The sequence below is a fragment of the Choristoneura fumiferana genome, chromosome 5 (genome assembly GCF_025370935.1).
Source record: "Choristoneura fumiferana chromosome 5, NRCan_CFum_1, whole genome shotgun sequence".
Classification (NCBI taxonomy): Eukaryota; Metazoa; Arthropoda; class Insecta; order Lepidoptera; family Tortricidae; genus Choristoneura; species Choristoneura fumiferana.
The window spans coordinates 8440184-8454927 of record NC_133476.1 but is presented as its reverse complement, the minus strand read 5'-3'; the positions used below and the strand labels follow the sequence as shown (position 1 = coordinate 8454927).

Sequence of the window (14744 nt, the reverse complement as noted above, 5' to 3'; positions counted from 1 at the left end):
GGGAATTGTTTATAATTATAATGTATATATATTTTTTTAAAAGAAGCTGAATGTTTCAAATATTTAAATACTGTAATTATTTTAATGAGGTTTAAGACCCATCGATTTATAGAAGCAACGAGAATTTCGAAAAGTACATTATAAAAATATTAAACAAAGCAGACCATAAAAAAATATTTGACATACCCAAGAGAAGTAGACAGTATAACAGCTCTATATACTTCCAAACAAAAGTAGTGTTAGGCGGGGTGTTCTCTATTTAAATTAACGATGGAAGAATTCGAAAATGCTGATTTTGTTTTATTTGTATCATGTTAAAAAGTCATATTGTATTAAAATTATAAAAAGATAAATAAGCGTAATAGTGTTACAGTAGGGTTTATTTTATACTGACGGTTATTCTTTACAAAAAAAACCTTCGGATTTTAGAAGCATTCTTGGGCATTGACGATGACACGCGATCGTGACATGCGGTTCAGTTCTGTTATCTACTTGCAAAACTTTTCAAAGTTACCGTAAAAAGTTATGACATGCTTCTAAAATCCGAAGGTTTTTTTAAGAGCTCACGGAGTGTATGTGTGGGAAATCGTGTTTTGACAGCATGTAAAATTATGTAAATTGATGTCAAATACCCTCTTCGCTGGTGTACACCTTAAATAGTAAATACACCGCATTTTCGCCTGTACCTACCTAATAGGGCTGCACAAGTGATTTGCGTAACTATGTCATATTTACCAGTTCGTGTGGTAAGCCGTTAGCATTCAGTAGGTACACTGTACGTACACTACTATGTGTTTTTAAGTTGGGATTCTGAATTATTCCCGATTTTTTTTTCAGACTTAGGCAATTCAGAGTTGTTTTTACTCAGAATTACGAGCATTATTGAATTTTATGATGAAAAAAATATCCCCAATTATCCATAAAATTTTTATGCGTCTATAAAATCGTCGTAAAAAATATATCGTCTAAAAAAAGTAAAGAAACTGACAAAAGAAATGGGGACACTTTCAAAGTGCTAATGACTGAGCAAGAAGAACCCAAAGTTACTTAATTCTGAAAAATAATAATAAAGGGCGCACTTTAAATGAAAATGTCTTAATACCTAAAATGACTATGACCTGTGTACCTATCTTCTCACAAATTATTATGTCAACGGAAGTTTTTATTTCGATAGTGTTTGTTAATAACATAGTGAAACAAAGAATAATCTAGGTACATACAGTGGAACCAATGAAGGATAAGTATCAAAATAAAATTGGCAAATAATTAAAAACAATTTTTAACCCCCGATCCAAAAAGAAGGGTGTTATAAGTTTGACGACAATTTCTGTCTATCTGTGGCATTGTAGCTCTCAAACAGACAGACCTATTTTGATGCAGTTTTTTCACGTAAAAGCGAATTTTCTTACGGTGGTTTTTACTAAGTTTCCTTAAAATCGATTCAGCCGTTTTTGAGGTATTGAACATTGAAATGACAATGTCTAATTTTCTACATCAGTAATATCAGATGCCGGAATTTCCGTGAAAATGTTCAGCTGTCATAGGGACTTCTCGTTTATCGACTTGCGATATACATATGTATATCGATAAATACAGAATATAATATTTAAAATATGATTACCAGTACAAGTAAACAACACGCAGTCTTATCGCGAATGAGCGATCTCTTCGAGATAACCTTTGGATACCAACTTATTGGAAATTTTATATAGAAATTAATATAAATATATAACATAACATTTTATTGTTTCTTATAAAAATATATATATATACAAAAAACTGAACTGATTAAATATGACATTGTTAACTATTAACTTTTCATTGTTTTCATTGGAAATCTCTATTTCACATTTTCCACACTCAAACAAAACTTATCAGAAAGAGATCGCTCTTTAACGATAATACCTCCTGTTGTTTACCTTTACTTTTAGTCTTCTTTAATATTTTAGATTAGATTTTAATATCGAAGGCGATAAACGAGAAGCCCCTGTGACAGCTGAAAAGTGCCACGAGAACTCCTACCTCTGGTAATCAGTTATCAGTTTTCTGTATACTTACCATCTTTTGCTTTCCATGGGTCAGAGGTCTGCTATAATTTTTTGACACAAGGGACATTCTCGTGGTATTAAAACCAAACGGGTAGTAAAATTCCATTATAACTTTTTTTAAACGAAACGGTTTCGTCGTAGGCCGTTTCGGTCGTGGCGCGGTCGCGCGGATGAGAATAAACTAAGTAAAGAATAGACTTACGGTGGTTGTGGAGTGTTTTGATTTTGTTGAACTACCCACGTAGTTTTAATAATACAAGACATGTTGTACCTATTGTTTTCGTCCGCTTTTATTTTTTTATTCGACTGGTTGGCAACCGAACAAGTGGGTCTCCTGATGGTAAGAGATCACCACCGCCCATAAACATCTGCAATAGCCCTGGTATTGCAGATACGTTGCCAACCTAGACCGCTTGACTTGACGCGGGGATTTGTAGTTATTTAACGTGATAATATGCGATGAAGTTAGTTTCATTCCAATAAATAAGTCTCTAAGTTTAGATAGATAGACAGATAAAAAACTTTATTCACAAACATGCCATGACAATTTTACAAAAATAAACAATTCAAGTTGTTACATATAAATGAAGTTGTCATGGCACAGCCGCGAAAAGGCGCCGACTCAGCATGTGCTGCTGCTGCCATGCGACATTGCTGTCACAGCGCTGATATTCTGTCGGAACCAGTAGGAGTTGACGCACGCAGTCACATACATTTTTTACTCTACTATAATATATAATTTAAGGTTTAAATAATAATCTTAACAGATATTATTTGAGTACAGGTACCTAATGCAAACAAAAACAAAGATTTTCGTAGCCTGGTTGTCAAACAGAACCGACGATATACCTGGTTTAAGCATTGAACTGAAGCTTCTGGCAATCCAATAAATATGTTTTAAACCTTTGCTAAAACGAACTCCTCAAATAGGTGGAGGGATGAACTAAAAGAATTTCCTTGCTCACCCGCGACCTTACGATAGCTAAGCTTATGCAAAATATGCGTGTTCATGCAGTTCCTCCACCTCTACACTGTAAGAACACACACAAATCACACAAACCCATCTATCACCACCACCACACTACACTGACGCGTTTCGAACTCAACCAGAGCTCATCTTCAGAGTGACACAACCGTACACCATGCTACCAGTTGTTAGACTAACGAACCACAACCACCGTTTTAATTTGTCACTGTAACTCCCCCAAGTACCCACATATATTATATGAAACAAAACAAAACTACCTACAAATTATTAATAAATTTAACCGTCCTTCAAAACTACCTTGATTTTTATTTATTTACTGTCAAGGCATGTTTTATTAACTACCATTGCTGAAATTAGATCCAAGCCGTAGCAAGGGAGATGAAACTAAATTTACCTGCTCATTAATAATAGACCCCATACTTACTGTTGTATCTACCCCTACCCCCCCCCACAACCCCTTGCCACAATAATGTAACACTTCATACGAATCTGAGTCCGATAAAGAATGATTTAATTCCAACAAATGTTTGGCAAAATTCGACTTATCAGGATGCTCATTCCTATATGCCGAATGCTCTTTAAATCTAGCATTAAAACTGCGACCCGTCTGACCAACATATACTTTACTGCAGTCATTACAAGTGAGCTTGTATAAGCTGCTTTTGTTGCTTGTAGGAGGAGGGATGTTATTCCAACACTTTGAGGCCAAATACCTAAAACTTCCCCGCTGTCTTGTGTCTGTACGGGCAGAGTATACAGGCTCTATTCGTTCGATATCTAGCTGCCATCGACGACCATTTCAGCCTTTTGTGGAGGTACTCAGGTGCACCAGTCCTCACAACATCAAAAAGCAAAGCAGCAAACAACAGTTCCCTGCGATGCGACACATTTAGCATGCCTGCGTTGTTTAAAAATGGAGTATAATAAGTATGGGAACGTGGATGAACAGGGAATGCAATATCTCACACAGGCATTTTGAAATCGTTGCAAAAGCTTATGAGTTTTCTTTAACAAACAAGAGCCAAAGGAAGTTAAACAATAGTTCAATTTGGAAAGAAGTTTCTCAATTAGGTACGGTTTGTCACCGGCATTGGCGAAACAAATAATATAATTAACAAAGCGTTTGCTTACGGAGGTCCATATCAATGAATTATTATTATAATAATTACTTTGCTCTCTCGCGACCATTTCATTTACATATGGAATTTATCATGAGCAATGCCGGTGGAGGAAAACATCGTGTGGAAACCTGCACACACTTGCAAAGAAATTCAATGATGGATGTGAAGCGCCCACGTGAGAAATATGGCCCAAGCCGTCTCATTTCAAGAAGTCTGTGCCCTGCAGCGGATATAAGTAGGGTGAGATAAAGATGATGATTATTTCATTTATTGAATCAGGCGTTACTTTGCAGAGGTCCATATCAATGAACTAGACACAATTAGATACTTTGCTTACCCCAAACACATTTGCCTTGTCAGGTAAGTAAAATCGCTGTTTATAGTTCGATAATTATGTCATCAACATACAAACGTCAACATGTGTACCCATTATGTATGCCACATAATAGGAGTAAAAACTACATATTTACTACAAATGTTAGGCCTATGGTTGCACAGAGACGCCTCGCACGCGCAGGCACCGCTTGCATCATTGCACGCTGCACGCGTTGCAAAATAAAATGGCGGAGGAAATCGAACGCATTGCAATATTTGCCCGGTTCCCTGTTTGCATAGCGGTAACGGTACATCCTAAAACGATTAATCTTGAACTAAAAATTGTGGGTACTATACGAAAAAAATACTTATATTTAACTTTATTTATTTGTTTAATTTACTTATAAAACTGCAATACCCCTGGTGTTACAGATGTTTATGGGCGGTGGTGATCTCTTACCATCAGGAGACCGACTTGCTCGTTTGCCACCCAGTCGAAAAAAAGACACATTAAGAAACAATAACCAGGAATAAAACTTAACTATGAACAGAATATAATATAGTAGAGATTTGTATTGACTTGTTTTAATTTCGCGTTTATTAAAAAAAAATGTTTTTCATGTAAATTTTAAGCTAAAATATTTGACGAGTTTGAACTTACGACCTCCGATTTTCTAGTAATAAAAATAAATCTGTCCTTCACTATTTTAATTTACCTATAAGTATTTTTCTATAATGTTATCTCAGACATAAGTATTGACTTTTGTCTGACTGAGAAACTATGAATAGTGACGCCAATGTAGGTACTATAGATTTATAGTGTCGCTAGCCAAAAAAAAAACCTAGTTTTTTTTAGTCCACCAAAATAGGTACTACCCAAAAAAAAGTATTTTTTCACAATTAACAAATTTAGGATTCTTCTCAACAGTGGTTTTTCCGAACGGTGCTAGATTTTTGACATTCATAAAGTGCTAGCCTTATCTGAATAAAGATATTTTGATTTTGACTTTGGCTATTCAAAGAGGAAACGCTACCAGCATCAATTTTATTTAGTTTAATTTTTGTTTTTAAGTTTAGGATAGTTTTATGTACATACCAGTTTTAAATTTAATTATTGTCAAATAATATGCTTATCTTAGATTTTGCTGAGCAAGCATATTGCTGATAAAAAATAGGTCAAACGTAAAACTTTTGACAACGTTAATAAATAAAAAAAAATCACAGATAAAGATGACGTCAGAGATCAACGAGTGGTACCGAGGCCGCAAGGTTCTGGTGACCGGCGCTTCAGGACTCATGGGCAAGGTGCTGATAGAGAAGCTTCTCTACTCCGTGCCCGACATCGGCTGCGTATACGCACTGGTGCGGCCGAAGCGCGGCAAAACGCCGGAGTCGCGTATCGAGGACATGTGGAAACTGCCCGTGAGTTTTAGGTCCTGTTTCACCACTCATTGATAATTTGTGACAGATATCGTCACTACTTTGAAAAAAGCTGATCTCAAAATCGATGATCTTTCCGAGTGAAATTAATGTACATTGTTTTAAGGGTCAAATTTGTTGACGTATTGATTTGAGATACGAGATTTTTTCAAAATAGTGACGATATGTATGTGATCTCGTCTCACTTACTGGGTCAAAACAAACAGAGACGACATCACAGATATCTGTCACATACATTTTTGGCATGAGTGGTGAAACGCCCTTGGAGTCAGGAATTAAAAGCAACAGATCAAATATACGCGTAGTCCATTTTGTGCAAATCGCTGATTTAAAGACAAATTGTTTTATGGTTTTACCGAGTAGGTAAAGTCTAGGAAATATGAATTGACCTTATAAGCTTCACTAATTACATAACCATGTGACAAACCAGTAAGATGTAAGCAAATTGTTAAAGCTGCTTTTTTGGCGTTGCAGTGTGCTCCGCAACAATAATTTCAAGTCGCGGATGGCGAGCGTCTGTGATCGAGTTTAGCTCGACATGTCAGCTGTACTCGGTTTCGGACGTGAGTTGTCCGTTGTGTTGTCATTTACAATGAGTATGTCTCACGGTAGTTTCATGTTAAAAATTTCAAGTCTTACCTAAGATTTACATAAAATGAGCGATTGACAGCGGTAGATAAACTCTCTTTTGTAAAATTATTACGGTTTATAAATAAAAAAAAACCAATTCATATTTCCTGAACTATCAGGTTTTGGGCTATAAATTAAAAACAGAGCTGTAACACTCTAAATTGGCTGTTTAAATTAGGTAACGGACAGCTTACTAAAGTGTCATTCCATGTTAAAACAACACACATTCAATTTTTAGACCAAACCAAAAATTTACTGTTAAAATGGCTTTTTAGATGTCTATACCTATCTAATAAAATTATCGTTTTATTAGGTGTGTTGTTAATGTGATGCTTGGACACGTACATTGCTCGTAAATTACCTACTATTACCTTGATTGATTAATGTCTGTATTTACACAATAATTATTTTTTAATAAAACGTTGGATCTTTAGGCTACGTACGCACTATGCGCCTAACTGCGCAGTTTTAGCGCACCGTCTCTTTCTCAAGCGATATTTTGATGAGGGACGGCGCGCTTATATACCGCGCGATTAACCGCATAGTGTGTACGTAGCCTTACAAGGTACCTACAATGGAAATAATATTGATTTTCTGTTTTCCATTTTTCAGCTTTTCTCGCGTTTAAGGGAAGAGAAATCACACATGATGCAAAAACTGATTCCAGTGACTGGTGACATACTATTTGACAATCTCGGAATCGAGGACAATATCCTTAAACTGCTTTACGATGAGGTAAGAACAGTAACAATAAGTTTTGTTAAATAAACATTTTTATTTCAAACTTTTTAACTGACTGTACTTTTAGATGATTGTATCTACTTGCATTTTCATCATAACTACAATTTTCGTACCAAATTTCAAGTCGAGGCCTTTCAACGTTGAGGAGTTCCGACCTGGGGGACAATCCTAGCTGGACCACCAGAATGCCACTAACAATTCTATTGTCTCCAAATTTAGATAAGTATATCAAATTTCAGATCAATCCGATCCCAAGAAGTAGTAAAAAATTAGTTTGTAAATACAGTACAGTCGAACCATATCATTCCTATCACAATAAATTCCCTTGTCAATGCAAGTCACTATGACTTTTTCTACGAAAAAGTTCCACAGTGGTCACGATTCAGTTGGTTCGATAGTACATAGTTACATATGTATAAGTACGTACACGTGTTTTTTTTATCTTTATTTATTATGGAACTTTGATTAAACGATAATGAACATGTCAGTTCCCAAAGGCCTTAATTATAAAAACACCACAACAGCCATACGATTTAAATGAGTAACAACTAAAAAGTAATTAAAAAGAACATAAACTTAGTACGTTTTGGTTCCTGCATCAGAGTGATAAAACGGAACCCTTATTATAATAGAATGGACTTCGCTATAAGGGTATCGTATTGAAAAGGTGGCTAATGGAACTGATGTGGTAGTGGGCAGCAACATTCTCTGTTGTGAACAAGAACTCCAAACTCCAGCACTGTGGTGTGACAAACCAGTGAAAACCACGTTGAGAATGAAAAAAAAAACCGGCCAAGTGCGAGTCGGACTCGCGCACCGAGGGTTCCTTATCAATATTTTTATTCTCAAATTTTTTCCTTTATCTGTGCTATAAGACGTTGCTTCGTACCAAATTTCAAGATTCTGAGTTCACGGGAAGTACTGAGGGAGTTTTGATTATCTTGCGAGTTTCGGATATTTGCGGAAATTTGCAGCATAAACGGCTGCATCTTTTGATTGCGTTGGCTTAAAAGTTTGATTTTTTCACAGCTCCAAGGGACAGTAGAACTGAGTATTTAATATAAATTTCAGCTTGATACCTCCACGCGTTCCTGAGAAAAGGGGTCTTGACAGACGGACGGACGGACGGACAACAAAGTGATCCTATAAGGGTTCCGTTTTTGTCTTTTGATATCTCAACGCTAACGCGGAACCCTAAAAATGACTTAGAAGAAGAAACTTGAAGTAAACCCAAGAGATATCTCATCACCAAGTTATAAACTATGCATACCTAAAACTAATGAACAAACACAGGTCATTTCAGGTTCGATTTCCTTTCCGAAATGAAACTTCCATATCTTTTTCAGGTATCAGTAGTGTTCCACTTCGCAGCCAGTTTGCGACTAGAAGCACCTCTGAAGGAAGGACTAGAGATGAACACTAGAGGTACCCTACGTGTCTTGGATGTCGCGAGGAAGATGAGGAACATAGCTGCCTTCGTGCACCTCTCCACCGCTTTCTGTTACCCAGATTATGAGCGTATGGCTGAGCAGGTATGATCTTACACAACGGGCATGTTAAGTCTTGATTTTTATGCGAGTGAGTGCGGGATTATAATTTTATACGACTGCCCAAAGAAATTTTTGAATCCCAATGGATGCTGAGATCGCTTTGATGTTTGAAGAATAAAAAAAAATCTACAAAACTACTTAATGCAGATTTTATGAATGCCTGACTGTTTTTTAAGGTGCACGACCCACCGAACGACCCCCACGAAGTGTTGCGCGCTGCGAGCTGGTTAACCGAGGATCAGCTCAAACTCCTCTCGCCATCAATTCTGAAGATGCATCCAAACTCCTACACCTACTCCAAGAGACTGGCCGAGGCTCTCGTGCGGGAGAGCCATCCGGAACTTCCATCTGTTATCGTGAGACCCAGTATAGGTAAATAATTTTATAAAAGAAAAACTTACCCTCGACAAACATGAGCCTTATTTTGGTAACTAGTGATTCAATAATTCTTAAAATTCTCAAAATGACTGATATATTTATACATATAGACATGTTCACAATTTCAACTCTTGGTAAGCGAAATATACGATTTTACTCTGAAGTATGTTAGTACTATTATATATTCTGTGTCTGAAGATAGGATTCCTGCTTACTAATTTGTCAATTAGCAAGGAGTAATTGATGTTCTTTACAATTCCAGTCACCCCCTCCTACAAAGACCCGATACCAGGCTGGGTGGACAATCTCAACGGGCCTATAGGCCTGATGGTTGGCGCCGGAAAGGGCGTCATCCGTTCCATGCACTGCTACGGCCACTACCATTGTGAGGTCATCCCTGTCGACATTGCCATTAACGCAATCATCGTCATTGCGTACAAGATTGGCACACAGACGCAGAGGTTCGTGTTTTCAATTACCTACTGTGTTCGTATTGTATTTAGCACGAAATTGTAAAGGCCATATTATGAGACACACGTGTGAATTGCAGCAACAGGTACTTTGTCACTCTTTCAACAGATCAATGACAAATGAGTACAATGACAAAAGAAACACCAGACGACCGAATGGAACAGGCTTTTAGTAGATCGACCTATCTTACTTAATTTTCCCCACTTATATTTGTGGTAGGTGGTAGATTTTTGTTATAGGCCAGTAACTTTTAACTTGGCTCGAAACTTGTCCACGAGGAATATTTAAATTTGGAATTTAGTAGCCATGCTAAAGTGTAGCCCATTGGTTCTCAATCTTATTTTGCCTACCGCCCTGTTTGAGTTTTTCTTTTACATTTTGTATTACCACTGCCCTACAAAAAAAATTCTAAAGCTACAACATCGCGATTCAGAATTTATGTTCTAGGCAATCCGCTTAACCGAACCACAGAATAGATATTAATAGGTACCTACCGAACTGTATCGTGCTTGCAGACTATAAACAAAGTTACATTCTTAAGTTTTCTTCTTCATATCACCGATATACTTTCAACGCTGTGCTTTTGCTTTGTTAAAACCGGATAGCCGAATGGCTTGGCTACAGAATGACAGAATCTACTAAAAAGCTCGAGGCCGGTCGGGCGGGGCCAATACCTTAATATGTATGAAAAGTGTATGTATAGTGTGTATGTATGTTGAGTGTTTCACACCTATTTAAACATGTAGTGTAGAATGGTTTTCCATCGCAGCATCGCAGCATTGTGTCTTCACTATACAAGGTATGAAGATACTAAATTAAATCAGAGATCTTTTATTAAAAAGAAAAGTTCGTATTTATCGTGCTCTCTCTATTTTATTAGCTTCAGTAGGTGTACCCATCGTACAGGCACAGCCGTTTTGATATTTGACACTAATGAATAATAAAGTTCCATATTAATGGATATGAAAATGTCACTCATTTAATACAACAATTGATTGACAGTTCGTATGCCGTTGTGTTCCAAGTGAAATCTGACTTTTCCCGATGGAAATAGGTACTTACATTATTCACTATTCTAATCTATACTGTATAACACAAGCATTGCTCACTTTGGGTTTGCAGGTGGTAGGACCTTGTGCAAGGTCCGCCCGGATTGCTACCACCATCTTGCTCGCTAATCCTGCCGTAAAGCAGCAGTGGTTGCACTGTTGTGTTTCGGCGTGGAGAGTAAGACAGCCGGTGAAATTACTGGCACTTGAGGTATCCCATCTTAGGCGTCTAGGTTAGCAACGCATCTGCAATACCCCTGGTGTTGCATGCAGATGTTTATGGGCGGTGGTGATCTCTTAAAATCAGGAGACCCACTTGCTCGTTTGCCATCCAGTCGAATAAAAAAAATAGGTCAATGTTGGTGTCAATTGTTCCATGATGTTTATTTATATTTAAAAAAAAAACTGTAAGTGAATAATTTTTCTAACGCTCGGGATCGCAATATAATGACAGTTTTTGTATTTGAAATCTGTCATTTAATTGCTATCGCGAGCGTCAGAAACGTTAGGCAATACGGGCCTCTGCAGGGCTACTCCGAAACTCGAAACTCGAAGTTCGTGTCGTGCGGTCCCTCTCGCTCTCGTATTAAATAGTATAAGTGTCAGAGGGACCGCTCGACACGAACTTCGAGTTTCGAGTTTCGGAGTAGGTAGCCTGGTGCCAGCTACTTACTACTACGCTTCATACCTTAACACTGACTTACCTACATCGTTATCTGTGGTATTTGCAGACCTCCAGCGCTCCCTGTCTACAACATAACCACTGGAGACGACAGAGACACCACCTGGAAACAAGTCCTGGATAACGGAAAGGCAACCATTCGCAAATACCCATTCGAAGGTCCATTGTGGTACCCTTGATGGGAACATTAGACACAACAAGTTCATCCATAGCCTTTGTGTGTTCTTTTATCATATCATACCGGCTTATCTGATTGACTTTTTGATGCTGATATTTGGACAGAAACGATTGTAAGTATTGTCATAAAGTACCTACCTACTTTAGTTTGCATTAACTATTATTATATAAATAATTTAATTCAATTAAATTTTAATAAATAAAAAATTGTCGAATAAATTGTATGATCGCGCATCACTGTAGATCTACTGAACCATAACTTCGACGTAATATTCTGGAGAGTAAGGGGCTGTTTCACCATCCATTGATTAGTGTTAACTGACGGTTAAATGTGATGCCGTCTCCGTCTATTCGAACAAAACAAATAGAGACGGCATCAATTTAACCGTCAGTTAACACTAATCAATGGATTGTGAAACAACCCCTAAGACTTTTTGTGTGCTTGCAAGATTTGACTGTGTTTGCCCACAATAGAAAGTTCATCTGACTCATTACATTTTTCAAACTTTCAGCATGGTTAAGATCCAGAACAGAATATCGACCGGCCTAGAAGTTCTCCAATACTTCACGACGAGAGAGTGGTGGTTCGACACCAATAATTTCAAAGCTTTGCCGGGTTCACTGAACCCTGTGGACCATAAGCTGTTCCCCATGGACCTGAGTATTATCCAGGATGAACCGTATATTGAGAGTTGCATGATTGGCGGGAAGTTGTATTGCTTGAAGGAAAAGATGGAGAATCTACCGAAAGCAAGGCTGCAGAACAACATGTAAGTTTATTGTTTTCGCAATTTCAGCTTATTATTATTTGTACCTGGAACTTCATCGTCATTATAACGGCCTATTCCACTGCTTGCCACAGGCCGAAGCCGTGGCGGCCTAGTGGTTTGACATATCGCCTCTCAAGCGGAAGATCGTGGGTTCAAACCCTGGCTCGCACCTATGAGTTTTTGGAAATGCATGTGCGAAAATACATTTAAAATTTACCACGAGCTTTACGGTAAGGAAAACATCGTGAGGAAACCTGCACAACCTGCGAAGAAAATCGATGATGTGCGTGAAGTTCCCAATCCCCACTGAACCGGGCGGGAACTTAACGCGACATTTTATTATTTTGAGACGTTGACTTTTAAGGCCCGGATGTAATAATCACCTAATTTAACTGCGCACTGTTTGATTTGTGTAATTTTGTATACCTATGTCTCACGAGACCTCGAGTAATAAGTACTATACATACTAGCTTTTGCCCGCGGCTTCGCCCGCGTGGAATTCGGGTATCGCGCGCTGTTCCCTCGGGCACTGTGCATTTTTCCGGGATAAAAAGTAGCCTATATCACTCTCTGGCCCATAAACTATCCCTATGCCAAAAATTACGTCGATCCGCCGCTTCGTTTCGTCGTGAAAGACGGACAAACATACACACAACATACAAACACACACTTTTTCGCATTTAGAATATTAAGTACGGGAAGTATTGATTTACAGTAAAAAAAGTTATAGTGCAATTTAAGGCCATAAATAAAATGTTGTTTGTTTTATTTCAGTCTCTGGATTCTGGATAAGTGGTGACGGTGTTCTTCTACCTCTTCATCATTTCCTGTATGGCGGCATATTTTGAACCAATCAGAGAAGTTCTATCTCACGGAGGACCCCTCGTTCGTCATTTGCCTTTTGTTGGGAAGGCGGTGTTTCAAGACTAATAAAAATAAATAAGATCGTTGTCACAGACTACAATCGAGATTTGGGAAATTTTAAGAAGTGCTTTGCTCGAATGTTTTGTAGGTAATAGTTCGCCTGCCAAGCAAGAGCTTTACCAATTGCATCGAAGCTCTGTTTTCAACTTTTTATTCGTTATATGTGCCTGAAGTCTGTCTTGATAGAAGGTATGTGTTGTAATTATGGTAATTGAAATACAAACTGAAACATAGATGCACAGAAAAAACAGAAAATAAGACCATCACTGGGAATCGAACCAGGTCCTCGGTATTCCGTACGCGTGCTATACCGCTACACCACTGATGGTCAACGGTACCGACACGAATTTCCCTATGCACCTCATATCTCAGCTTGTGTTTCTTACTTAGTCACTTAAGCAGTGACGCTAGCGACATCTATGCCGTAGCCCTCAAACTATTTCGGCATTCCATTGGAACTAACCGCTCACCCGGACAAGAGATATCGTTTCTAAGCAATCAAATTAAGATTGGTTTTTTGGAATCTTTTTGTATTTTTTATTTCAATTCCAAATTTTTACTTTTACGGTCATCCCGTAAAACCGAAATTGAAAATACAAACTGAAACATAGATGCACAGAAAAAACAGAAAAATAAGACCATCACTGGGAATCGAACCCAGGTCCTCGGTATTCCGTACCGCGTGCTATACCGCTACACCACTGATGGTCAACGGTACCGACACGAATTTCCCTATGCACCTCATATCTCAGCTTGTGTTTCTTACTTAGTCACTTAAGCAGTGACGCTAGCGACATCTATGCCGTAGCCCTCAAACTATTTCGGCATTCCATTGGAACTAACCGCTCACCCGGACAAGAGATATCGTTTCTAAGCAATCAAATTAAGATTGGTTTTTTGGAATCTTTTTGTATTTTTTATTTCAATTCCAAATTTTTACTTTTACGGTCATCCCGTAAAACCGAAATTGAAAATACAAACTGAAACATAGATGCACAGAAAAAACAGAAAAATAAGACCATCACTGGGAATCGAACCCAGGTCCTCGGTATTCCGTACCGCGTGCTATGCGCGTAATTATGGTAGACAGTGTACCTAGTGTGTCTTTTAACTGAAGAGACGTGTAAAAAGAAAATGATCAAATACTGTCGGTGGAATCTTCAGAAGACCGATACCAATTTCGCCAAAACTTGGTATATTATTCTGTTGTGGTTATTAAGTTTTAAATATACATGTCGGCGGCCGATCGTAAAATCCGCCAGATCTCGAAATTCCGAGGCATATCATTAAATGGCGCCATTTCATGATATGCCATATCACGATGGATGTGCCTGAGAAACAATACGGCAGATCGATTAGAGCAAAACGCATTCGCCCGATATTCCTAGTTCTATAATAACCGGCACATCGTGATATGCGAAAAAAAATAAAATTAGGTACGACGATGCGAAGCGAGGAGT

The 14744-nt window shown here is 38.0% G+C and overlaps 1 pseudogene; it reads left to right on the top strand.

Moving 5' to 3' along the window:
- LOC141428045 (putative fatty acyl-CoA reductase CG5065) overlaps positions 1 to 13533 on the top strand; it is a 45688-nt pseudogene extending 32155 nt beyond the window's left edge.
- Positions 13534 to 14744: the final 1211 nt, after the last annotated feature.